General features: G+C 34.6%; 1 long non-coding RNA gene across 1 annotated transcript in view; it reads right to left on the bottom strand.

The window, feature by feature from the left end:
* LOC110597434 (uncharacterized) overlaps positions 1-25,103 on the bottom strand; it is a 313,342-nt gene extending 288,239 nt beyond the window's left edge. The window contains exons 1-5 of the long non-coding RNA XR_013432301.1: positions 24,628-25,103; positions 9,988-10,146; positions 8,656-8,743; positions 3,146-3,241; positions 1,454-1,523 (exon numbers count right to left, since the gene is read on the bottom strand). This is a non-coding gene — a long non-coding RNA (uncharacterized LOC110597434). The remainder of the gene's footprint in view (positions 1-1,453; positions 1,524-3,145; positions 3,242-8,655; positions 8,744-9,987; positions 10,147-24,627) is intronic.
* Positions 25,104-26,672: the final 1,569 nt, after the last annotated feature.

Genomic DNA, 26,672 nt, shown 5'->3' with positions numbered 1-26,672 from the left:
AAGAGGTGAGCAGCTTTGCTTCCCCACCATGATTTTCTGTCTCACCTCAGGCCCCAAAGCAAGGGAACCAGCTAACTAAGGACAGAAACCTCTAAAACTGTGAGCCAAAATCAATCTTTCCACCACTTCAGTTAATTTCTTTAGGTATTTTGTCGTATTGACAGAAAGTCTAACACAATCCACATTTTATTGTTGAGGGTATTAGACATTTAAACAAGATAAAATAGGTTCCTAGGATGTATGAAAGAAGAAAATATTTCATTACTCTCCTTTTCCCACCTTTATCTTGTTTTAATTGTTTAGAGGTTACCACGTACACTCTCTTATAAGGAACCAATGATGACAAATGTTGTCCTTCTTACTTTAATTGAAATCAACATGAGGAGCATTATCTTTGTACCAGACATTGAATTAGAAGCAGTGTCCCTATTGAAACCTGTCTCCAAATCCTCTATTACTAAGTTATCGATGTTCCTCTGTAGTTTCAGCATGAAACTTCCCATAAATTACCCTTTTCTTTGTGAATTGTCTAATGCTGGGGCTCCATACTACTGTGAGCCCCTCATACTGTACATTCTATGTAACCCTGTGTGGGCCCATGAAATCTCATGCTGTTGCAGTTCTTCCTGCTCTGAGCTTCCCTTCTAGTGTCTAATAGTATGCATTGAACTTGTACTCTATAAAACCTCATATTTTGCTATTGTCTTTAGCCAACAGTACAGACTATTTGGGCTCCCTTATTTAGTTACTCAAAAGTCTAAAATGGAAATCTCCTAAGGCTTTGTTATTTTACTATCCATTTATAAAGACTTGCATTTAAATCTGTTAAGATCAAAAAGTTTTATCCTCAGTAAAGTAAATGCTGTTTGTTAGTCTTTCTTTCTTTCTTTTTTTGCATTAAAACAATTGATCCTAATACTTGATAGTAGAATCTATTTTGACATATTTGTGCAAACATGGAATATATAATTTATTTAATTATTTTTGATGAAAGCTAGATAGAGCATTATTCTAAGCTATATATTTATTTGAAACTATAAAATCTCTTTGCTTTCATAACACTTACTTTATAACACCCATCTTCAATATGAGGTAAAGTGAGGACTATATATCTCAAATAAACTTTGGGAAAATTTTGCTCAAGAACCTAGGAATTATCTTGATTTATATTCTTCCTAATCATCTTTTTTTTTCTTAATAGTACAGTTGCTTCTATTTTACTTTGTCTTGTTTTCATTTTCTAGCAATACAAAAGTCACTATGAAAGGATATTATGTTATTTTTATGTTATTATACTGAAACACCTAAGGGAAGTAAACTATAAAGGAAAAAATTTTATTTTGGATTCCTGTTCGGTAGATTCTAGTTCAAAATTTAAGTGGCCCCATCAATTTGGGTCTCTCACAAGGACAACACATTATAGTAAAAACATGTAGTAAAACAAAATGCTTACCTCATGAGTCAAGAACCAAAAAAGAGGAATAAGAAGAGATCAGGGTCCCACAGTCCCCTTCAAGGGCATGCTAATAACAAAAACAAGATAAGAATTATGTCAACTCCCTACGCCCTTAGTCCCACTGGATGACATCAGACCTGAGTGCAGCTGACAGACAACAAGTAGTGTTTTTATGTAGAAAGAGACTTTAAACTATATTGAGTTTTTATAGATTTTCAGATAAATATAAACATGTATCCAAAGGTGTGCCAGTTGGAAAGTTCTACACTCAATTAAAATTAGGGTGATGGCCCTCTCTCTCAAGATAGGGCTAAGAAATTGCCTTGCCTCAACCTCGTCAGGCCTATCTCTCCTTGCTCCAGGAGGAATTACAGGCCATTGCACCAAAATTGGGGTTAGACTAAAATCAGACCCTGCATTCAAGACCTGCCAGAAGGGCCTGTGGAGATGTGCAAGGTCAAAGGGGTCCTTGGAAGAGCCATTTTCATAAAGTCCACCTGGGCCTGGGCTTTTCTTTGTGGGAAGATTTTTAATTACTATTTTAATTTCTTTTCTTATAGATCTATTCAGGTTTTTTTTTTTTGTTGTTTCCTCTTCTATTGGAAAAAAAATTTCTTCAATCAGTTTTGAATATTTCTTTCTAGAAATTTGCCCATTTCTTCCAAGTTATCTAATCTGTTGGCAAAGCACTAGAGTATTAATGCTTTCTGTCATTCCTAAAACTGGCAATTTTCATCTCTTTTTACCTAGTTCAGTCTAGCAAGAAGTTTGTCAATTTTATTAAACTTGTAAAAGAACTAAATTTTAATTTCATGGAGCATTTCCAGTTTTTAAATTTTCTGCTTCAGTGATTTTTCTCATTTATATTACCTCTACACTGATTTACATTTGTTTTTCTGTTTTTATCTGATCTTCTTATGTGGGAGATAGCATTACTGATTTCAAATCCTTTTTTTCTTTAGCTGCATTCTACAAGTTTTGATAAATTTTCACATTCATTTTTATTGAGTCTTCATTATTTCATCTAATGAATCAGATCTGATGTTCATATTTATTTTGAAGAGCAAACTAACACATTTAAAGATACATTTGTAAAGTTTAGTTGAGTTAAAGGTTTGTGAGTGACATGGCTTTTGATATTCCCAGCTTGATTTTTATACTTTATCATGTTTTTTAGCCAAAGCTAACAGTGTGGAATGTTTCAATGTGCCAAGAGAAGAATATAAAGTTTCTGCAACATTTGGAAAAGATGATTAATACTTGATGAGAAATTTCTCTCACTCCAAACAATTGGATTGAATTTGCTGGTATTTCGGTGGTGAAGCTGTCCTGAAAAGACATTTATTTCTGTTTGCTCTGACTGTCCCCATGGTTAAAGAGCAAAAAGTGTGCCATTTCTGTTTGCTCTGCCTGTACCAATGGTTAAAGAGCAAAAAGTGTTCCTACGGCAGAAAATAGCCCTGTAAGAAGCTGCCATAATTGATACTAAATTCCAAAGGCCCTGATTTTACTACTGGAGTGTTATCATATGCGGCACTAATGTATACACATTAAAAGGAGAGTGGTTATGTATTTTATTTCAATATTCTTTAGTTCTTGTTTAACTAAACCTAGAATTAGTGCTGTAATATTTTTAATAATAAAAGTAGGATTCAGAGTGTTTTGAATTTTGCATGATTTGAATTTTACCTTTGATGGTGTTGAATGATGATATTATTCTTACTTCATTATAGAAAAGCCTAGATCATAATCCTGGCTTCAACTAGTGGGGCCACTTTGGAGAAACTAAATAGAGAATGGAAAGAGATAAATCAGAACATAAGGTAGATTCTGAATGCTTAAAAATTTTAAATTAAGTTATGAAAATAAGAGGAAATATTTAATTTATTAGAATTTGATTTTCCCTTGATAATGGAACAAAATCACGGCAGCTAGCCATAGTTGTCTTATATTTGTGACGTTGTCTAGAGGATAAATTGACCTCTTCGCTTACCTTCCCCAATGCCTATTTTTACACTTCTGTATCAAGATTTTCCATGTTGAAACTCATATTTTAGGTATTTCTATATATAGTGTTTTTCTCCCAATGATTTTACGTCCTTAAGGGTAAAGACTTATGTTACATTCATTTTTGATCTCTTATAGTTTATACAAATATATATCATATATATATATATATATACATACATAAAAAATATATATATATATAAATTGAAATCAAATGAACAAAGATTTGAAGCTCAAATGATAAATTTCAGATAGATATAAGAACAGAGAACATGAAAATGACAATGAAATTTTCAAGCAATGTAGAGTACTAAAATATTGTATACAGAAACAAATGGACAATAGTGCTTTAAAATGGTAGCCCTAGAAATGCAAGCTTTAAAATGATAAAGTTCTTCTAAATGTAAATATTGTTTCAGTTAAAACTATGTAGACTATCATCACAGCATATGATGTACTTTGAACATGTGAACAAAATCTCTTGATTTCTAAAAATGAGTAATGTTCTAGAAATTGGAGTAGTCTAAAAGATAGGAAGAACTACTGGTATTTTTGTATGCAATTTCTCGTTCCTAATTATGAGAGTATATGCTTACAGTAACTTTAAGTTGCCTCATCTTTAAAATAAAAATTTAAAAAAGTTAGGTCAGGGACTCTTCTAGTTTAATTTTCTGTATGTTAAATTAGATATTTTAATTCACAATACATTTCTACAGTGACATGATGAAACTCATGAGATCGACACCTACATTGGGTTAAAATATAAATGTATTGTCTAGCAGCATTCATACGAAGTGTTATTTAGGTTTTAAATTGTGAGATTTTTCTGAAATTGCTAACTAAAGGACTCAAAGATAATCTTGACTTTAGAAAACAATAAATAGCAGTCATCCATAAACTTAGAGGGAAATAGACATAATTTTTGTAATTGTTATTCCTTCTCAGTAATAAAATCCATAATTGTTCCTAGTATCTTCATGTTATTCTATGAGAAGTAATTAAATCTTCTGTGAAGAGTACTTTGAAGATAAAAAATAGCACTAAAAACGTAAGATTTTGTTGTTATTCTTTTACTTTCATCAGTACTTTTGCCAAGTGCTTTTCTAGAAAAAAAAAATAGCCCTTGAGCAACCCCCAGGATTACCAAAAGACCAGGTAAAAGAACTTATTTAGTACTTAGCTCTTTCACAGCAACTGTGGGTGAGTTATTTCTTGAATTCATTCTGTGGGTATTTTGAATGCTTTGACTTTATATGAGCATTTTTTTTTATTGGATAGGAGTCTAAATTAGATTGGAGCTGATAAATAATTGAGTTGCCTCCAGTTAGAAGCCTTAGGTAGGTACCATTTGAATGTGGGTTTTTTCAATTCTAAAGAGCTTGGACCTTCATTTTCTGGGACTCTGGCTAATTTAGGCAAGAATTACCATCCTAGAATCTATATATGTTTGGAAAAATGGATAAGATCTACTAAGAACAACTTTTAATTATAGCAGACACTGAGGGGAACTTTTAATCTAGATAAAGTTGCTCACTTGAAGTCATATTAGAAAAGAAAAAAATCCAAAAACGTCAAAAGAAAAAAATGGAATGCAGTCTTTAGCTGATACACAGAGTCATCTGTGTATCAGTAAATTATAAGTTTTTCTAAAAATTAAACATTGATATCAAAATTACATTAATGAGATACTAGAAGCTGATTCTGTTAAGTAAATTTTTTTTTCCTGAAGTGTTTGTCTGTTCTAAATAGGGAATTAATAAAGGATTTTCTCTGTATTTCAGATAACTGAACTAGAAAACAAAGGATCTGTTTCTATCAATATATTTCTTTGTTTTCTCTATAAGATTGAGCCAGGGTCAAATTACCTATGATAATCTACTTAATAAACAGTGATACACACCTGCATTGTAGAAACAAAACAAAACATATTTAAAGATATTCCTTTGTTTCACTTTGTCTTTATTAGGTCATTTATTACTTAAGAAAACTGAATTTTGTTAAATGAGATAAGGGGTTTCCCCCCCATAACTATGTAACTTTCTATATTTGCCTTTGAAGTGTTTTTTTTAGTCATCTGATTAATCAAATCACTATTGTGATTCTGTTTTAATCAAGAGCTTTAAACTCTTTGAAATTTTAGATAATTTCTCCAGAACAAATTTTAAAGAAATTCTGATGAGATATTTTTGGAGTATTGGTTTCTTATGGCTCCTAAAAATATCACAAAAAACTTTATTAATTCTCCTTATAAAAACAGAACTATTAAATTAATTAAGATAATTTGATATGTTAAATTGCATGAGAAGCATTGTAAAATAATAAATTATACTTAGCTTTCTTTAAGTTATATTGAGTATGTTGAGTATGTAACCAGTGTGTGTTTCAAAAATGTATGAAATCTGAGAGTCCAGGTGTAGTTATAGTCAGCATACTAATTATTATCTTAAAATATTGTGTTTTGAAGAAATAACAAAATTTCCTGTCAGTTGCATCCTAATAAACTCTCATCAGATCTTTAACTATGGTTATGTAAAACCTTGTCATCAGCTGATAGTTAATTATTTAATTTTGGTACACTTCTGAAAGCTATGCATGGAAGTATAAACCTAAGATCTTTAGTACTGAGAAGATTTATGGAGAGAACACTGGCACGTACAAGTTTTTGATAACTTTAATATCATACCATTGAACTGGGTAAGAATTCTCAGAAATCCATTGAAGAAAGTGGTTGGCTCATTTAAAACATCTAACCTAACATTAAGTAGTGTAGGAATTAATTTAGTACTAGGGAAATGCTTTAGGAGACAATTTTAAGTGAGCCAGTAATGAAATTGTTACAATATACAAATTGAATGAACTCTATAAGATTGAACCAGGGTCAAATTACCTATGATAACCTACTTAATAAACAGTGATACACACCTGAATTGTAGAAACAAAACAAAACATATTTAAAATAATAAAAATTCAGTGTTAAGAATCGATCCATAAATAGTCTAGATGACCATTGGCCTTCTTGAGTTCTTTTTTAAAAAACATTTTAAATTTGTTCTTTACAGATATACATGACAATATTATTATACATACATGGAGTATAACTTGTTCTAATTAAGATTCCATTCTTATGGTTACACATGAAGTAGAGTTCCACTAGTGGGGTGTTCATATATAAACTTGTAAAGGAATATCCTATTTATTCTACTGTCTTTCCTAATCCTATCTCCCTCCCATTCATTCATTCCCCTTTGTCTAAACTACTGAATTTTTATTCTTTCCCTCCCTACCTCTTGTTGCCTGCTAGCATCCACATATCAAAGAGAACATTCAACCTTTGCTTTTTGGGAATTGACCTATTTCACTTAGCATGATGTAGGGATTCTGACCGTGGAAATGTACAGAGAAGCGTTCCCTTAATGAGCAAACTCCTGGGGGTTAACAGGCACCCTTTTTCCTACCCTTACAATGCCATGCAATCTCTCTTATGATCTAGTAATATAGCTAATATATGTGCAATGCCTAGCTGATATGTAATGCCCTGGGAAGCCTCTGTGTTAGAGCCTCATCAAACTTTGATCTTGATTGCAAGCACATAGCTCCTGGGAATAAAGAAACTAGTTTGTTAGATAATTATAATGTTTCATCAAGCTCAGTTACTCTCCCTGCCTAACAATAACTTCAGACAATGGACTTTGCTGAGAACTCCACCAAGCTCCTAACATTGCATATGGTAACTGTGAAATGTAACTGCAGTATAAGCAATCTTACTGTTACTCTAAACAATAATGTAGTTACGGTACTACTGGCCTAATGTAACCTATTGTTATAAATAAATGTGGCAGCTTGGACAAAGAGCCACTCTGTCATCTTCCCTGCCTCTGCACCTTGTCTCTGTCTCTTCTTTATTATTATTCCCTACAACTGGTGACCAATGTTGGGGCACAAGACAAGCTATTTCCCCCCTAAATCCTCTCAATCCACAGAGAGTTTGGGACAACAGAATCTGCCTTAATGGAGACCCTTATTGACCTTGACAGGCAATAGGGAAGGGAGTAGCTTACTCATGCCTGGAACAGGCTTCTGACATGCATCTCTTTCATTGGCTAGTACTGACCCCTAATCAGTAGGCTAATTCTCCATCTCTATCTGTCACTCAACAACATCATCAGGTCGAGTTTTCTCTCTTATTTGCAAGGCTGGACATACCATAAATAATACTGATCTTACTGCCTTGCTGACAGAGATAAACTCTTGTTGTCTTTTTATCCAAAAAGTGGGAAACTAAATTTAAAGGACTGGGAGAAAATAGGTGAAACACTTCATGAGAAGCCACAAACTTCTATATCTATGCTTCAAAGTTTTTTTTTTTTTTTTTTTAGATGTGCTTAATAAAACCTCTATTTCCCAACCTGCCTGCTCTCCTCCTTCTGTGCCTGGTTATGTGGCACCTTTATATCCCCCACTGCTCCTCCCTCAGCATTGACATAGCCCTGGCAACAACTAACTCTGCCCAGAGCTGTCCTAGAGCCTCCCATGCATAAGAAGCCTCTAATTAATTCACTGCCATTGCCTCTGTGGTCTACTATAGCACTGTGCTGCCCCCAGCTAGATCCCAGTTCACTGAGTGTTTGGGACAATCTGTGGAGGAAGGGGAGTCTAATAACTTACCTGTCTGTCCTATTGAGATAAATTCTGCTAATAAACCTAAATATCAATATGAACAGTTCCCTTTTGATGTATTCAAAGAGTTAAAATGTTTAAATGAAAGGAAAAATACAAGGTTTGACTCTACTGTCATTGAAACATTTTTATCAGTTACTATAAGTAGACCTAACTTAACTCTGTTTAAGTGAGCAGTCAAGGGTTATAAGACACAAATACTAATGTCATGGTAATAAATACTTTTATGGTATGGCTTTATGCATGGCCTTAAGAGGCCACCATGGTCTGGGGCAAAGGAAATAAAATAAACAAGTATTCAAAAGCTCCCTGTGGCTACCATGCTCTATCCTTTCCAATCCAAAACAAATCATTACTTATAACCAACCATGTGTGGAAACTGTTACAAGATTTACAATATTTAAAACAAAAAGAAAAAAAGAAAAAATAATTCTCCACAAAGTATATAAACTACAACACCAGATTTAAGAAAATTATGAAAGAAAAGAAAAAATGGTTACAATAGTTTTACTTACCTTGAAACTTCTCCTGGATCTCTAATTTTCCTGGCTTTATATTTAAAATGTAAATTACAGGACCTACAAGATTTACCTTATGAAAAACCTGTTAAAACAAAAGAAAAAAGTGTCTCTTTTAAATCCAAACTGCTTAGCTAGCTATCTTACCTGTTTTCAGCCAGCTTTCTTAACCAGTTCCTCCCTAATGTTATAACACAGAAAGAGAAAAGTAGAAACATTCTAAAAGTATAAGCTTCTTTTTGAAAAAAAAGTTTTTTCTGAAAAATTTCACAGGCTTTCAACTGGCTCTTATCTGAGCCGAAAGTACATTTCGACCCGGTAAAAAGTATTTCAGCGATGTAAATTTTTAAATATTCTATATAAGTTGATGTATTTTTCTGATTGGTCTTGTTTTATCTAACTATAAAGGTTTTAACAAAGGCCAATTTCTCTGGAGTTAACTCTCATATACATTCAAAATTCCTTTTAATAAATCATAAAAAGATAGAAACATGTTATATTGGGGATGAATATGATAATTATCAAGGACATATATCTGGCTGTATAAAACCTTTGATTTCAAGATCCATTATGGCTATTAAGTTCTATACCTGACATTTCCAATTATATAGGCCTGTCTTAAATCTATATATTATGTACTTGATATTAAATTGACACTTAAACAAATAAGTGTTCATCAATTAAAATTTAAATTAAAAAAATGGATCCAAATAACTTAATTCAAATCAAGAAATCAAATAAAAATATACATGTCTTTAAGGTTCTGGCTTATGGGTTTTCCTAGGTGACCAAACAATCACATCTTAATTTCTAAAAAATATATATAATATTCATTACATGTAAAATTTTTCTTCAACAAACAAAGATGACTAATACTATAAATCATGTTTGTCTTATGTTTTTTGTTACAATTAAAGTAAGTAAATTAAATTTAACATAAAAGAAATTAACCTTCGTAAGTATAGTTTCTTAAATACATAAATTAAAAATTACAGCTGATGCCAAACTGATCTCTCATTTTTTCCAGTTGTTAAAAAAAGGATACTGACTCCTTTCTTTATTTAACTCCTTCTTTAAAACAGGCTTTACAAAAAATTAATAAAGATTATCAACAATAATGGTGGATCAACTTTCAATATCTAATGTGCCATTGTCATTGAAAGTTATTGTTAAAACACCTTATGCTTTCACAACAGTATTTGCTAATTATAATAAAAATATATTAAAATAATTACACTGTCCTCATTTTTTCAGGCTATGATATTTTGCCTTTCACTGACATGTATGCTCAATTAATTACTGATAATCATACCAAAACTTTATCCTTACCCGACTTGGACATTCATATTTTACACCTTAGTTATGAAAAAACTTCATATCTCAGGCTGGGGATGTGGCTCAAGTGGTAGCACTCTGGCCTGGCATGCGTGCAGCCTGGGTTCGATCCTCAGCACCACATACAAACAAAGATGTTGTGTCCGCCGAAAACTAAAAAATAAATATTAAAATATTAAAAAAAGAAAAAACTTCATATTTCTATACTTACAGATTTCCTCTACTATCAAGTTATATGAACAGATATTTTAACACCAATTGATTTTCACATGCCTCATGATGGACGATTCTCTGTTATATCAGGTTTCTTAATTATAGGCATCTTAATTTCTACCATTCCTCTTATAAATGGATTAAAGGTGTATACAGATAAAATTAAATAAAGAGGAGTAATATCTGTTCTTATCAATGATAAATGGACTATTATACCCTACCTCAAATCTCTCCACAGTGAGAGCATTAGCTGCCATTATCTTAGCGCCAAGACTATTTTCTAATACTTTAAACATTATTACAGATTCTAAATGTATTTTATTTGTTTATTTTTATGTGGTGCTGAGGATCGAACCTAGTGCTCACACATGCTAAACAAGCACTCTGCCACTGAGCTATAATCCCAGCCCAGACTCTAAATTTATAACTAAACTTGTTCCTCTTATTTTTATAGCTGTGTTTTGCCTTTGTTTGGATTCCAACTTACTATCTCTTTTTTTAACCCTTTAAACTCTTTTGCAGCACCATATGTCTTCTATCTTCCTCTCTCCTAACACAGTCACACCAAAATTCCTGGACCTTTGAGAGAAGGTAACACTCGCACGAATAAAGCTATGAAATCCCTTTGTCCTTTATTTTCAGATACTGTAAAATCCCTTGGATTTTTTTCATCAAAATACTCAATCACTAATAAAAACCTTTTCCATCTCTTCTCAACAGGTTCATGCTATAGTCAACAACTGTTCTCAACTTTTGGGCCCCTATGTGAAAATCTGTAAATCCACGAGGCCTACATTCTAATGCACTTTGACAAATGGATATTACCCATTTCCCTCCTTTTAATCCTTAATCCTTTCTTCATGTTTTTATTGATACTCATTCTGCATTCATTTGGGCTAGTGCCCAAAGATCTAAAAAGATATCTGATTACATTTCTTATTTATTACTCTGCTTTGCCACCATGGACGAGTTTATCTATTTAAAAATGGATAAGGCCCCTACATATACTTCTTGCACTTTCACACAATTTTGTAATCAATAAAATATAATTTTAATTCATAAAATTTCTCCTAATCCTACTGGACAGGTTTTGGTTAAACGAGCACATCGTATTCTTAAAACTTGCCTTTTAAAACAAAACTGTGATGATTCAGTAAACCTTCTAAGACAAAATTTAATGCTTTTTTTTTTGACATTTTCCTTAGTGGATATCCCTACATTAGCTGTCGGGACTTACAAAATCACTATGAAACTGGCCTGTGCTATTGTAAAAACATATGAATCGTACCTCTATGACAATTGATATGCTTAATGTAGAACAAAAACAACATCATCAAACTCTTCTTGATAATCAGGCCACAATTTATTAGTTGTTGCTATTACATCATAAAGGATGTCAGGAGCTTAATAATATGTGTTGCTTCAATTTAAGTGATAATAGTACTCTATCGAAAAGGAGTTAGACTACCTTAAAGATATCATTTAAAAGGTTCAAGAAGACAATGGAGGTTTAGATTTATTGGATTGGCTAATTTCTTGTTTATCCAACTTTACTTGGGTCAAACAATTATTCATAGGTACATGTTTATTAATATTGGGATTATTATGTTGTGCTTGCTGTTGCCAATGTTTGCCCTACTTTTTTGCCCATGGTGACATTAACAAAAAGACAAATTATTATTCATCTGAAAGGCCTTAAGAAACAAGAAAGGAAACATGAAAGGATTCTGATTGTGGAAATGTACATGGGAGTGTTTCCCTGGTGAGCAAACTCCTAGGGGATCATAGGTACCCTGTTTCTCACCCTTAGAAAGCCATGCAACCTCTCTTGGGATCCAATAATGTAGCTAATATATGTGCAATGTCTAGCTGGTCTGCAATGCCCTGAGAAGTCTCTGTGTTAGAGTCTCATCAAGCCTGGATCTTGGTTGTAGGCACACAGCTTCTGGGAATAAAGAAACTTGTTTGATAGATAATTACAATGTTTTATCAAGCCCTGGTACTCCTGGATCTGCCTGCCTAACAGTAACTTCAGACAATGGACTTTCTTGACAACTGTACAAAGTCCTAACCTTGAATATTTTAACTGTGAAATGTAACTGCAGTATAAGCAACCTTACTGCTACTCTAAACAATAATGTAGTTATGGTACTAATGACCTAATGTAACCTATTGGTATAAATAAATGTGGCCTCTTAAACAAAGAGCCACTCTGCTACCTTCCCTGCCTCTCCACCTTGTCTCTGTCTCCTCTTTATAATTATTATTTACAGCATGATAGTTTCCAGAACCATCCTTTTACCAGCAAAAGTCAAAATCATTCTTTTTTATGGCTGAGTAATATTCCCTATGTAAATATACACCTCATATTCATTATCCATTCATCCATGGAAGGGCAGCTAGGTTGGTTAATAGCTCTGCCCATAGTAGGTCAATTGTATGTTGATTTTAAGTCCTTTGTGTATAAACCAAAGAGTGGAAAAACTGGGTCAAATGGTGGTTTCACTCCAAGTTTTCTGAAGAATCTCTAGACTGCTCTCCAGAGTGGCTGCACAGCCATCAGTAATATATGGGTGAACCTTTTCCTCAACATGCTTATTTCCAACATTTATCATTACTTGTATACTTGATAATTGCCATTCTGACTGGAGTGAAATAAAATCTCAATGTAGTTTTCATTGTATTTCTGTCATTTAGTTTGATACCATACCAATTATTGATTCTTTATTTTACTCCTTGTGTTTTAGGAGTTTTGTTGAGGAATTTGTTTCCTAAGCTGATGTGATGGAGATTTGGCCTATATCTAGTAGGCACAGGATCTCTGGTCTAATGCCTAGGTCCTTGATCCACATTGAGTTGAGTTTTGTGCAGAATGAGAGGGGGGTTGGTGATTTCATTTTGCTACATATGTATTTCCAGTTTTCCTCCAATGTATGTTTAGGACACCTTTGTCCAGTACGGCGAGATCACTCTACTTATTTGGGTTTGTCTCTGTTTCTTCTATTCTGTTCCATTGTGTCCATGTTTGTTTTTGTACCAATGCTATGTAGAATTTTTGTTGTTGTTGTTTGTTTGTTTGTTCATTTTAAGGCCTGGTGTTGTGATGCCTCCTGCTTCACTTTTCTTGAATAAAAGTGGCGAAAGAGAGCTTCCATGTCTGGTTCCGTGTCAGGGAGAATGCTTTCAATTTTCTCCATTTAAAATGATATTGGCCTCAGTTTCCATCTACATAACATTTGTGAAGTATGTTCCTACTATCCCTAGTTTTTCTAGTGTTTTGAGCATGAATAAATCCTGAATTTTGTCAAATTCTTTTTCTGCATCTATTGAGATAATCATGTTATTCTTTGATATGGTGAATTACATTTATTGATTTCCATATGAATAACAAAATTGCATCCCCAGAATGAAACTCACTTAATCATGGTGCACTATCTATTTAATATTTTTTGTGTGTGGTTTGCCCATATTTTATTAAGAATTTTGGCATCTATGTTCATCAGGGATATTGGTTTGAAGTTTTCTTTCCTTGATGTGTCTTTGTCTGATTTTGGTGTTAGGGTGATAGTAGGTTCATAGAATGAGTTTGGCAATCTTTCCTTCTTCTCTACTTCATGGAATAATTTTAGAATTGATGTTACTTCTTCTTTAAAAGAAAAAAATTCTACAGATTTGGAGAATTCATCTTATCCTAGGCTTTTCTTTCTTGGTAGTTTTTTGAGAGCATTTTCAATTTCTTTACTTGAAATTGATCTGATTAAATTTTCTATATCCTTCAGATTTAATTTTGGTAGATCATATGTCTTTAGAAATTTGTTGTCTTTATATTTTTCTATTTGATTAGATTATAAGTTTTCAAAAATAGTTTCTGATAATCCTCTGTATTTCAGTGGTGTCCATTGTGATATTTCCTTTTTCATCATGGAATTTGGGTCTTTTTCCCTTTCTCTTGGTTAGGTTGTCTAAAGGTTTTATTTATTTTTTCAAAAGACCAACTTTTTGTTTTGTTGATTTTTAAAATTTTCTTCTTTCAATTTTACTGATTTCAACTGTGATTTTAAGTTTTCCTGTATTCTACTGCTTTTGGTGTTAATTTGTTTTTCTTTTTCTAGGGCTTTGAGATGTAATGTTAGGTTATTTATTTGTAGAGTTTCTATTCTTTTAATGAATGAACTCAATGTAATGAACTTTCATAGTGTCCCAGAGATTTCATATGTGTGTCACTATTCTCATTTGCCTCTAAGCAGTTTTTAAATTTCACCCCTGATTTCTTCAGATGAACATTCGTCATTTAATAGCATGTTATTTAGTCTCCAGAGGTGTGTGAGAAACTCTGCATTTTTTTATTTTCTCATTGATTTCTAATTTTATTCCATCATAATCTGACAGAATGCAAGGCATTATCTCTATTTTTTTTTTTTTTGTATTTTCTAAGAGTTGCTTTTTGGCCTACGATGCGGACTATTTTAAAGAAGGATCCATGTACTACTGAGAAGAAAGTGTATTTAGTCACTGATGAATGAAATATTCTATGTATGTTTGTTAAGTTTAAATTAGTAATTGTATTTTTTAGTTCTATAGCTTCTTTATTTAGTTTTTGTTTGGAGGATCTATCTGAGTTTGGGAGAGATGTGCTAAAGTCACCGAGTACTATTGTGTTATGGTCTATTTGATTCTTGAAATTGAGAAGTTTGTTTGATGTACATAGATGCTTCATCGTTTGGGCATAAATATTTACAAATGTTATATCTTGTTGGTGCATATTTGCCCTAAGCAGTTTGAAGTGACCTTCTTTGTCCCTCCTATTAACTTTTGTTTGAAATCCACTCTAACAGTGTGGTTTTGAGGCAGCAGAGTTTCTATCCTGTGGGATTATAGTGTCCCTGAAGGATTGCAGTATGTCACTGCTTAGTGGGAGACAAATAATAACAACAACCAATGTAAACAATATACGGCATTAAACCAAATAGTTCCTGGTATGACATCTACAATGTTAGTCATCACAATAAATAGAAATGACATTATCAATTATTATCCACAGTAAAAACAGTAAGATTGCAAATGGGTTTCCAATTTTGAGTGGTGAACAGGGAGAAAACTAGGAGTGATTAAGGATGTGTTGATTACAGGTGGGATACAAATAAAAATAAAATATTATTGTGAGAGTGAATAATAGAGCAATAAATATTGGCAGTTAGCCAATATTTTAGTGTTTCCCGGTCACTCTTTGGTAAATCACTCCTGTCCCTGACCTTTCAAATTCGTGGCTGGGTGCTTAAAAGGTCATAGAAGATATGTTGCAGTTCTAATCCCCAGTGCCTCATAAGGTATCTGTATTTGGAGAGAACATTATAAAGAGAGGATTAAAATAAAACGTGGTGATTAGAATGAGTCCTAATTTGATAGGATTGGGATCCTGATAAGGTGAAATTTGGACCTAGATGTGTATAAGGGAAAGACCATTTAAAGACACCAGGAGAAGATGGCCATCAACAAGCCAGGGAGACTGGCTTCAAAACAGAGCTGCTCATCTCATGGAGATCAGAAAAATGGTGAGGAAAAGGAAGAACTGAGGAATGAGATGTCCCCTTCTAGGGAATCAACTCCAATGACCTACCTTCCAAACACGCCCTACTGCCTACAGTTTTTACCAAATCCCAATAATCCTGTCAAATTATGAACCCATCAGTGGATTAATCCACTGATGAGGTTAGAGCTCATGATCCAATTCACCTTTCTGAAGAGCCACCTGGGCCACAAACTGCAAGTGCCCCTCAGTTCTCTTTTGTCCACCTCTCTATTTGGATTACAGATTAACACTCTCAGCTCTGAGATAGAAGCCAAAATTTATATGTCATTTATACTGTTTAAACAACAACAGATAACATTTACACTAGTACAGTAAACCATTTACATAACAGGTAAGAGAGTAGATGTCTTTTTTGGGGGGGATGGGTGGGTACCAGGGATTGAAGTCAGAAACTCTCCACCACTGAGCCACATCCCCAGCCCTGTTTTGTATTTTATTTAGAGACAGGATCTCACTATTGGTTTTACTTTGAAAACTTGAATTACTAAGACTATTGCTTAGCACTTTGCTTTTTCTGAGGCTGGCTTTGAACCTGTGATCCTTCTGCCTCAGCCACTGGGATTAAAGTGTGCATCTGTTGAAGCTGATGTCTTTTACACTTTCCTCACTCTTAATTGTGATTATTTTTATAGTTTTGGAGGCTGTATGATATTTTTGGGAGAATTAATATTAGCTGCAAGTGTAGCCTGGTGAAGGAACATTAATACTTTTAAAAAGTGTATATCGTCTCAAAAGCTATGTAAGTTAGCATTAGAATTATTTTTACATTCTAGGCATCTACTGGGAAAGAGAACAACTAGAAGTTACTTTCTTTCTTTCTGTCAGATCTATGCAGATCTGACAGATCTAAGCTATGAGAATTTTTTGAATTAAAAAATTCTCATAGCTTAGATCTAGAAATTCAAGCTTGAACAGAAAGAGCCAAATGACCCTCTGAGTTTTAGAGGTATCAATGGTGACAAATACCAGTAAATAACATTAAGTTACTTGTTTGTTCTGCATGGAGTACCTTTTCCCCCATGAATAACTACTGCTTCTCCTGCCTCTGCCTCAGCAGAAATGCCAGACTCTGCCTTCTCTGTCCATGGCACAGAGAATGACAGCTCACTAACATGCCTAAGGAGGAAACAATTATCTTAGCCACTTTCTTTCTGCACCAGGAACACCTGAATTACTTTTTTCTCCTTTTAAAAATTCTCCCAAGGGATACATTTCAATTATTATTAACTTTAAACCCTTTTGCGAGCTAGTAGTGAAGGCATCAAGAAAGTATACATTCATTCATAACTGATTTTTTTTAAAATTAACACCTCAGTTAATCTACATTTCATAAAGCAATGCATTGCTCTGAAGCTGAGTTTCCTATAAATCTTTCGACTCCTCCTCATAGTTGATGATTCTCATTTCATTTCTGGCAACTATTTGAAACTTTTTATTTTGATCATACTTGCTAAAGTATCTTATTAACCTTTTAAGTACATGTTTTGTTTTAATTCGCTAGCCCCCGATGCTTGTTTCCTTGGGTTCATTTGTTGTTTAAACTTTATATTAACTCTTTCTTACTTATTTCTTCTATTCTCTATTCCATGTTTTCTTGTTGTTGTTTGTGGTATTGGGGATTGAATACTAAACTGAGCTACATTCATAGTCCTTTTCATTTTATATTTTGAAACAGATTCTCAGAAATTACTGAGGTTAGCCTCAAACTTGCTATCCTCCTGTCTCAGCCTTCCTAGCAGTTGGGATTGCAGATGCATGCCACTATCCAGGTATTTTCTTATGATTTTACATTAAAAGCATATGCCATTTGATTTCTATCTCTTTTCAAATACATATATCTAAATCCCTGTTGCTTCTGCCATACTCACCAGATGACTATTAAAGTATTTTAATTTAATTCCATCTTGATATTTGCTATAATCTAACAATTATTTGGCATTGTTTCTATGGACCTAATTTCATTGTATATGAAATTTTGTCTTTTGAGAAATCAAAATTCTTGTAATTTCTGATGTACAAGGAGTTGCAGCCTGTGTGATAACACATTAATGGAATTGGCTGGCTCTTTCATTGTGGTCTAGGGCATGGTAAATTTTTGTGGCTGTAGCCTGTGTGTTTGAACATGATATGTAGTTTTGTGTACAACTTCTTGCTATAGCTACTCAGTCAGGCTTCTTAAGTGCATTACACAGCTCTTCTCAATCCCTCTCTGCTTGTTGGTGGTTCCTTGTTTCGGTTCTGAGAGAGGGATGTTCAGTTTATGCCTTTTATTCTGCAGGGTTTCCCATGTTTTTGCTCTAATTACCCCACTGTGTGGTACCTCAGATAACTATCTTATTGTTGTCCTGGGCTCTTTGATCCCTGGTATATAATACTGAAAGCATAAAGCAGCCTGTTTCATCTCAACTTCTTCAAGGGAATATTTTCTTGCACATCCTATATTTGCTTTTGTTTTTTGAAATTGATCTACTCTTTCATAATCTATTTTTGTGTTCAGTCCTTGAGAATTCTGATTCTTATTTTTGATCACTGAGCATGTCAAATGTCCTTTTCTAATTTCTATGAGGATTTGGTGGTAGAAGGAGAAAGAGAGGTGAAACATGCTCATTTCCAGCCTTTAAGACTGAACTTGAAATCTTAGAGTAGTTTTGAATTTCACTTTTCAAAGTGCTAGTGATGATGAGCATATTTGCATCTATTTGTTGATTAATTTTATATCATCTTCTGAGAAGTGTCTGTTGAGGTCCTTGGCCCATGTATTGAATGGGTTATTTTATTTATTTATTTATTTTTTTTGTGTGTGTGTGTATTTAGATTTGTGAGTTCTTTCTATACCCTAGAGAGTAGTTTCGCACACATTTGTAGGAAGATTAACATAACACTCCAGTGAATTCAGTGCAGCTGAATTCAGAAGTTGCAGAAGCACCAATGGGAATCTATTCTTGGCTCCTTGTTCAACAGCTGTGCCTCTTATTAACCAAGCTGGAGTTGGACTTGGTAGACCTGGGCATCCTCTTTTTAAATCCTTCGCAGATTTCATGCCCACCTTCACACCACTGCCAGTGTCCCCGGACAACAGTGCCAGACTTGTACTCCAGGATCTTCTAAATATTTAGAACTTTAAAGAAGCCATAACCCTTTTTGATGTTTTACAGCACGGCCTTTTGGAAAAGAACTCTGCATTTGTAGACAAAAAAGACAAAAAAAAAAAGCTGATATATATAGGTATATAGATACTAGGTATTTTTTTTTCTTTTTTTTTTTTGTTTCTTGTTGTAGTTTTTTCTTTGTTTTTTTTTTTTTATATAGCTCTTGTTAAAAATTTTTTGTTGTTGTTGCTGTAGCACTTTTTGTTTATAAAATTTTGCTCCAATGTAGCAGGTAATCATCACCAGTCTTCAATTCTGATGTACTTTTGTAAGCAACTGTACAGAGCAGCATTAGTGAACCATTAGCTCCAATGACTATATTTGTTAAATTTAATGGCATTAAGATAAAAATGGAACATTTAAATAACAGGAAAGATGAAAAATCCAAACCACCTGAAGGAGATCTCAGATTTAGAGAAGAAAACGAAATATAAAGTTGCAAAATGTTGAGAATATTTAGTTTATCCCAAATAACCTGGTACAAGTACTAAAAGAAAATTCCAGTGCAGAGGGCCTTATCATGAAGCTTAGTGGATAAATTCTAAGTTACTTTTAATCCAAATACTATGACCCCTGTCCATTTTACTTATTTCCCTTTCTATAGAAAAGTCACCTCACATTAATTCAGTTTTCCAGATGTTAAATATGTCCACAAGTAAGAGTATTTTTATGAGTCAACCCCAAAGTGGAATCACATCATCCACTGCCAATGGAAAAGTTAATTAGTAAGAATATATCATTAAATATCTGGACTGTTTATCTACATACTTTGGGGGCTCTACAATAATGCCTATGACACATTTTTTAAAACTGTTGATCAAAAAAATTGGGGGAGAGAAATAAGCTAACATCAGTTTTTGAAAGATGAAAGGCTTTAAAAAAGGAGTAGTTTCAACCTTTTCATAAATTAAGGTAAAAGATAATCAAAAGATTCTAGCTTAAGTAGGTGAAATCAGAGAAGAGAAAAAGCAGATTGCATAGCACATACTTCTCTAACACCTGTAGTTTCTAAAACCATTCAGAATATTTTTATTAAAATTAATTCAAATAAAATTTAATAAATTTATAAATATAAATTATATTATCATTTAATATAAATTGATCTAATTTAAATTTATTTTATGAATTAATATTGTTTAAATTTATTTTATTAATACTATTGTTTGATTTAAATTTATTTTCTTAATTGATTTTTTAAATTAATTTTGATTAAATTTTAGATTGATTTATATTGAAGAATTCATCAAATTTCATTTAAATTAATACAATTTACAAAGTCAATTTAAATAGCATTCAATATAGATTAAATCATTTAATATTAACTATATAATATAATAAAAATATTAATAAAATTAATTTTCATAAAAATCCTCTTAGTGGTTTTAGAAACTACAGGTATCTGAGAAATATTAGCAAAAGCAATTCTAAGCAGGAAGTGTGAATCTTTTGCGGTATAGCGATACCAGATTTCAAACTGTACTACAGAGCAAGAGTAACCAAAACAGCATGGTACTGATACCAAAACAGGCGGGTGAACCAATGGTACAGAATAGAGGACACAGAGACCAATCCACAAAATTACATCTTTCTTATATTTGATAAAGGGGCTAAAAGCATGCAATGGAGGAAGGATAGCATCTTCAACAAATGGTGGTGGGAAAACTGGAAATCCATATACAACAAAATGAAACTGAATCCCTTTCTCTCGACATGCACAAAAGTTAACACAAAATGGATCAAAGAGCTTGATATCAAATCAGAGACTCTGCATCTGATAGAAGAAAAAGTTGGTTCCGATCCACATATTGTGGTGCCGGGCTCCAAACTCCTTAAGAGGACACCCATAGCACAAGAGTTAATAACAAGGATCAACAAATGGGACTGGCTTAAACTAAAAAGTTCTTTTCTCAGCAAGAGAAACAATAAGAGAGGTAAATAGGGAGCCTACATCCTGGGAACAAATTTTTACTCCTCACACTTCAGATAGAGCCCTAGTATCCAGAGTATACAAAGAACTCAAAAAATTAGACAATAAGAAAACAAATAACCCAATCAACAAATGGGCCAAGGACCTGAACAGACACTTCTCAGAGGAGGACATACAATCAATCAACAAGTACATGAATAAATGCTCACCATCTCTAGCAGTCAGAGAAATGCAAATCAAAACCACCCTATGATATCATCTCACTCCAGTAAGATTGACATCCGTTATGAAGTCAAAATACAATAAGAACTGGCGAGGATGTGGGGAAAAGGGTACACTTGTACATTGCTGGTGGGACTGCAAATTGGTGCGGTCAATTTGGAAAGCAATATGGAGATTCCTGGAAAAGCTGGGAATGAAACCACCATTTGACCCAGCTATAGCCCTTCTTGGACTATTCCCTGAAGACCTTAAAAGAGCGTACTATAGGGATACTGCCACATCAGTGTTCATAGCAGCACAATTCACAATAACTAGACTGCAATACCAACCTAGATGCCCTTTAATAGATGAATGGATACAAAAACTGTGGCATTTATACGCAATGGAGTATTACGCAGCACTAAGAAGTGACAAAATCATGGAATTTGAAGGGAAATGGATGGCATTCGAGCAGATTATGCTAAGTGAATCTAGCCGATCCCTAAAAAACAAATGCTAAATGTCTTCTTTGATATAAGGAGAGCAACTAAGAACAGAGCAGGGAGGAAGAGTATGAGGAAGAGATTAACAGTAAACAGAGACAAGTGGTGAGAGGGAAAGGGAGAGAGAAGGGAAATTTCATGGAAATTGAAGGAGACCCTGAATGTTACACAAAATTAAATATAACAGGGTGTGAGGAAAAAGGGGGAAAAAAACAAGCAAGAGAATTGAATTACAGCAGATGGGGTAGAAAGAAAAGATGGGAGGGGAGTGAGAGAAGATAGTAGGCGATAGGAAAGGTAGCAGAATACAACAGTCACTAATATGGCATTATGTAAAAACGTGGATGTGTAACCAATGTGATTCTGCAATCTGTATTTGGGGTAAAAATGGGAGTTTATAACCCACTTGAATCAAATTATGAAAGATGATATGTCAAGAGCTTTGTAATGTTTGCAATAAACAATAAAACACATTTCCCATTTAAAAAAATGACATTGGTGATTTATTGTGATCATTTCATACACAGAACTACATTTAATTCTTTGTCCTACTTATAAAAGTCACTAGATGCGAAAGTATCTACTTTCACAGTTTGAATATAACATTAATGGACTATTTTATATTCTATTTTAAAAATATTGATTATTTAGCCTTTAGTGGACACAACATCTTTATTTTATTTATTTTTTTAGGTAGTGCTGAGGATCAAACCCCATGCCTCACGCATGCTAGGTGAAGGAGCTACTACTTGAGCCACATCCCCAACACTCTCTTAAATTCTTATTTTCACCTTGCTTCCTTATGATAATGAGAATTCAAATTTATGGGTAATATATCATTCACTGAACAACTTGTCAGTCCAAATCAATCCTTCTACTACTGTATTGTCACTGGAGTGTTATGTTAATCTTCCTACAAACGTGTGCGGAACATTTCATTGATTATGCCAATTCTTAAAAATACAAATGTGCCGAGCCCTAATATCCAGAGTATACAAACAACTCAAAAATTAAACATTAAGAAAACAAACAACCCAATCAACAAATGGGCCAAGGACCTGAACAGACACTTCTCAGAGAAGGATATACAATTAATCAAAAAATACACGGAAAAAATGCCCACCCTCTCTAGCAATCAGAGAAATGCAAATTCAAACCACTCTAAGACACCAAATCAGTCCAGTAAGAATGGCAGCCATTAGGAAGTCAAACAACAACAAGTGCTGGCAAGGATGTGGGGGAAAAGGTACACTTGTACATTGCTGGTGCGACTGCAAATTGGTGCAGCCAATTTGGAAAGCATTATGGAGATTCCTGGGAAAGCTGGGAATGGAACCACCATTCGACCCAGCTATTCCCCTTCTCGGACTATTCCCAAAGACCTAAAAAGAGCATACTATAGGGATACAGCTACATCAAGGCTCATAGCAGCACAATTCACAATAGCTAGAATGTGGAACCAACCTAGATGCCAGTCAACAGATGAATGGATTAAAAAAATGTGGCATTTGTACACGGTGGAATATTACTCAGCACTAAAAAATAACAAAACCACGGCATTTGCAGGGAAATGGATGGCATTAGAGGAGATTATGCTAAGTGAAGTTAGCCAATCCCTAGAAAAGAAATGCTGAATGTCTTCTTTCATATAAGGAGGGGGACTCAAAACAGAGCAGGCTGGAAGAGCATGAAAAGAAGATTACCAATTGGAAGGGACAAGAGGTGGGAGGGAATGGGAGAGAGAAGGGGAAATTTCATGGAAATGGAAGGATACCCTCATTGTTATACAAAATTACATATAAGAGGATGTGAGGGGAAAGGGGAAAAAAGGAGAGAAATGAATTACAGTAGCTGGGGTAGAGAGAGATTATGGGAGGGGAGGGGACAGAAGGGGGGATAGGGAGGGAATAGAAAAGGCAGCAGAATATAACAGACACTAGTGTGGCAGTATGTATCAACTTGGACGTATAACCAATGTGATCCTGCAAACTGTACACGTGGTAAAAGTAAGAATTCATACCCCACTTGAATCAAATGTATGAAATATGATATGTCAAGATCGTTGTAATGTTTTGAGCAACCAATAAACATTTAAAAAAAGAAACAAGAAGAGACGAGGCCCATATTGAAGAGATTTAAAAATTCTACTGAAATCTATAAGAAAATGTTTGAATGAATTATGAGGTATTAAAAGAAGTACAAACTTAATGTCTTGCATAGAATTTATCACCCTATGTTTATAGACTCAAAAAGCTTTCATTACTTTAACCTTCAACTGTGTTTTAACAAAGCCACATTATTCAGGGCTCTCTACTTCTGGCTTATTCTTTCTTACTCAGTCTTTTGCCCCATATGAGATCCTCACCACCACAGTCGTCAATGGCTGGCCTTGCATTATAATTCAAGGATCACTCTATGGAACATCTTCTCCACTGATTGACTGTATTCGATTGCACTTCACAGCAGGAAATGTATATAACACAGCTTTATGTTGTTCACAATACCTATCACAATACCTTGTGCTTTTGGGGCACTGAATATATGTATAAGGATACCCTTATGATTATTGGATGCTTTTTGTCACATGTGCTCGCGAATGAGCCGGGGTTTTCCCTCCATATCCCCCATAGCTTCCAGGAACATTCCAAACATATTTGGAAGAAGAGAAATGCTTTCATTTGGATGGTCAGTTTCGAATACAGTAGGTAGGTTTCTCTCTCAGATAGAAATATAAAATGACAAACAGCTGTGGTCAGAGCGAACCATGCCAGAAGACTGAATCTGAGTGATCAGAAATGCCTTTCAGCAGGAGGAGCAACCACCACTGGAACCACATTCAAGCCAAATGTGATAGGTCTTACACTGAAAAAGGATCATTATTTGTGATTGAAAACAATAAACAAACACAGAACACCTAAAGAGAAGGAGGCACCCTGCTATAATTTGGATCTGGAATGTTGCCCAAAGGTCATGTGTTGAAAGCTTGGACCCCAATCTACCAGCATTCAGAACGGACTCTACAGAAAGGTGAATCGAATCCTGAGCTCTAACCTCATCTGTGGATCAATCCACTGATGGGTTCATGATTGGACAGGACTATTGGGAGTTGGTCAAAACTGTGGGGGCGGTAGGGCCTAGTTGGAGGGTAGGCCATTGGAGTTGATTCCCTGGACGGGTACATCATATTCCTCAGTCCTCTCTTCCCCTCACCATTTCCCTGATCTCCATGAATTGAGAATCTCTGTTTTGAAGCCAGGCTCTCTGCCATGGTAATCTGCCTCACTTCAGGCCACAGCAATGGAGCCTGAAATTGAATCAAAATAAATATTTACTCATTTATTTTTCTCAGGTATGTTGTCAAAGTGATGAAAAAGTCTTCTCACACACACACACATACACACACACACACACACACTCAAACACACACACACACACACACACAGGAGGAATGGTCTAAAGGGAGAAAAGGACACTTGGTATTGTTGACGCCTTCTTCAACAGTAGACACAGCTGGGGTACAGCGTGGATTCTCACTTCAGCAGATGCTAAAAGGGGCTTAAATTTTTATATTAGTCTTTTATGAGGAGAGACTGACTAACACAGGCCTGACTTCTCTCTCAGATTTGGAGATGAATAAGAAGGACCAAGAAGATTTCCTTTTCTAGCCCAGGACACAAATGCAGTCACTAGTTTCTGATAGCAATCGGAGTAATTATGTCTACTTGCTCTATCTTGAAGGCAAGAGACATTATGAGGTGATTCATATAATCCTTAGGATCTACTTAACCATTAATTTTCCAAAAATTCTTCCTTTTTTTAAATTTTATTTCTGCCACCTTGAGGTTTTGTTTCCTGAACAGACATAGAGAAAGAACAGCTCAAGGAAAAGAGTCTCCTGAAAATGGGCTCTGGGAAGAGAGTAATGGGAGCAAACCCAAACCCCTTCTAAAGGGTAATAAGGAAAATGATCCTAAACAAAACAAAAAGCAAATAGGAACAAAGTGGCAGCAGGCTCTGTTTGTTGGCCACTTTCTCTGCACCAGCCATCAGGTGAGAACTACACACTATGTTGTCATTTACTGTTCAACTCATGCTTGTGAGAGAGGTCTTATAAATGCGCTCTGTCAGTTTAGCTCCAAAATTGCTCTGGTCCCAATGGGTATGTCTGTTACAGCCCACGTGCTTCATCTCCTTGCTTTGTCCCCAACTCTACAAAACTGCCTCCTCATTAACTTGTTGGAATTTAAACACCTTGGAAAGCAGGGCCTTATCTTAACTCCTTCTGATCCTCAGAGGTATGGGAATTACATTTAGGATTGTTACTCCATAGTAGAAAATTTCTCAACTTTTTATTTCACTCTGGACTCTTGAAACCTGGATTATATTTGGCACTGATAAACAACAATAGGTTAAGTGGACATCAACCCATTGGCTCTAAAACAAATTTTCTTAAGTGAAATTTAAGCGGAATTTTTGAGCACTTAAATAAACTTCAATCAGAATTAACAAGGACCAAATAATGTTCAAATGAACTCGAAAATGTATAGATTAACAGCAAAACTTTACTTTTGGAAAGGGTAAAGATGGTTCTTTAGTGAAATCTAATCCATATTATAATTTGAATTCTGAGACTGATTAAGACTTTGTGATGGTTAATTGTATATGTTAAGTCGCCTGGGCTACGATGCCCAGATGCTTGGCCAACTTTTATTCTGGGTGTGTCTGTGCTGGTGTTATGGGGTGACATTTACTTTTGAATCGGGGACTTTTAGTTAAATAGATTCCATTCTCTAATGTGGAGCGAGACCTCACCTCGTCAACTGAATGCAACTGAATGGGACAAAAAGCCCACCTCTCCCAGACAAGAGGGAACTGTCCAGTGAACTACCTTTGGATTTCATCTACAACATTGATTCTTCCTGGCTCCACAGGAAGTCCTGCCTTGGGACTCAAACTAGGACACTTTCCTGGATCTCTAGCTCCTCCCAGCCACCCCTGCCCAATCCCGTGAGCCAATAGCTGACAGGCAAGTGCAGGGAAGAAGCAGAGGCCCTGCAGGGGGTGAGTGTGCTACTGGCTGCAGGTCCCTGGTCAAA

Source organism: Ictidomys tridecemlineatus (assembly GCF_052094955.1).
Source record: "Ictidomys tridecemlineatus isolate mIctTri1 chromosome 8 unlocalized genomic scaffold, mIctTri1.hap1 SUPER_8_unloc_1, whole genome shotgun sequence".
NCBI classification, from domain to species: domain Eukaryota; kingdom Metazoa; phylum Chordata; class Mammalia; order Rodentia; family Sciuridae; genus Ictidomys; species Ictidomys tridecemlineatus.
The sequence above is the reverse complement of the archived record's forward strand: the minus strand, read 5'-3'. Positions and strand labels throughout refer to the sequence as shown.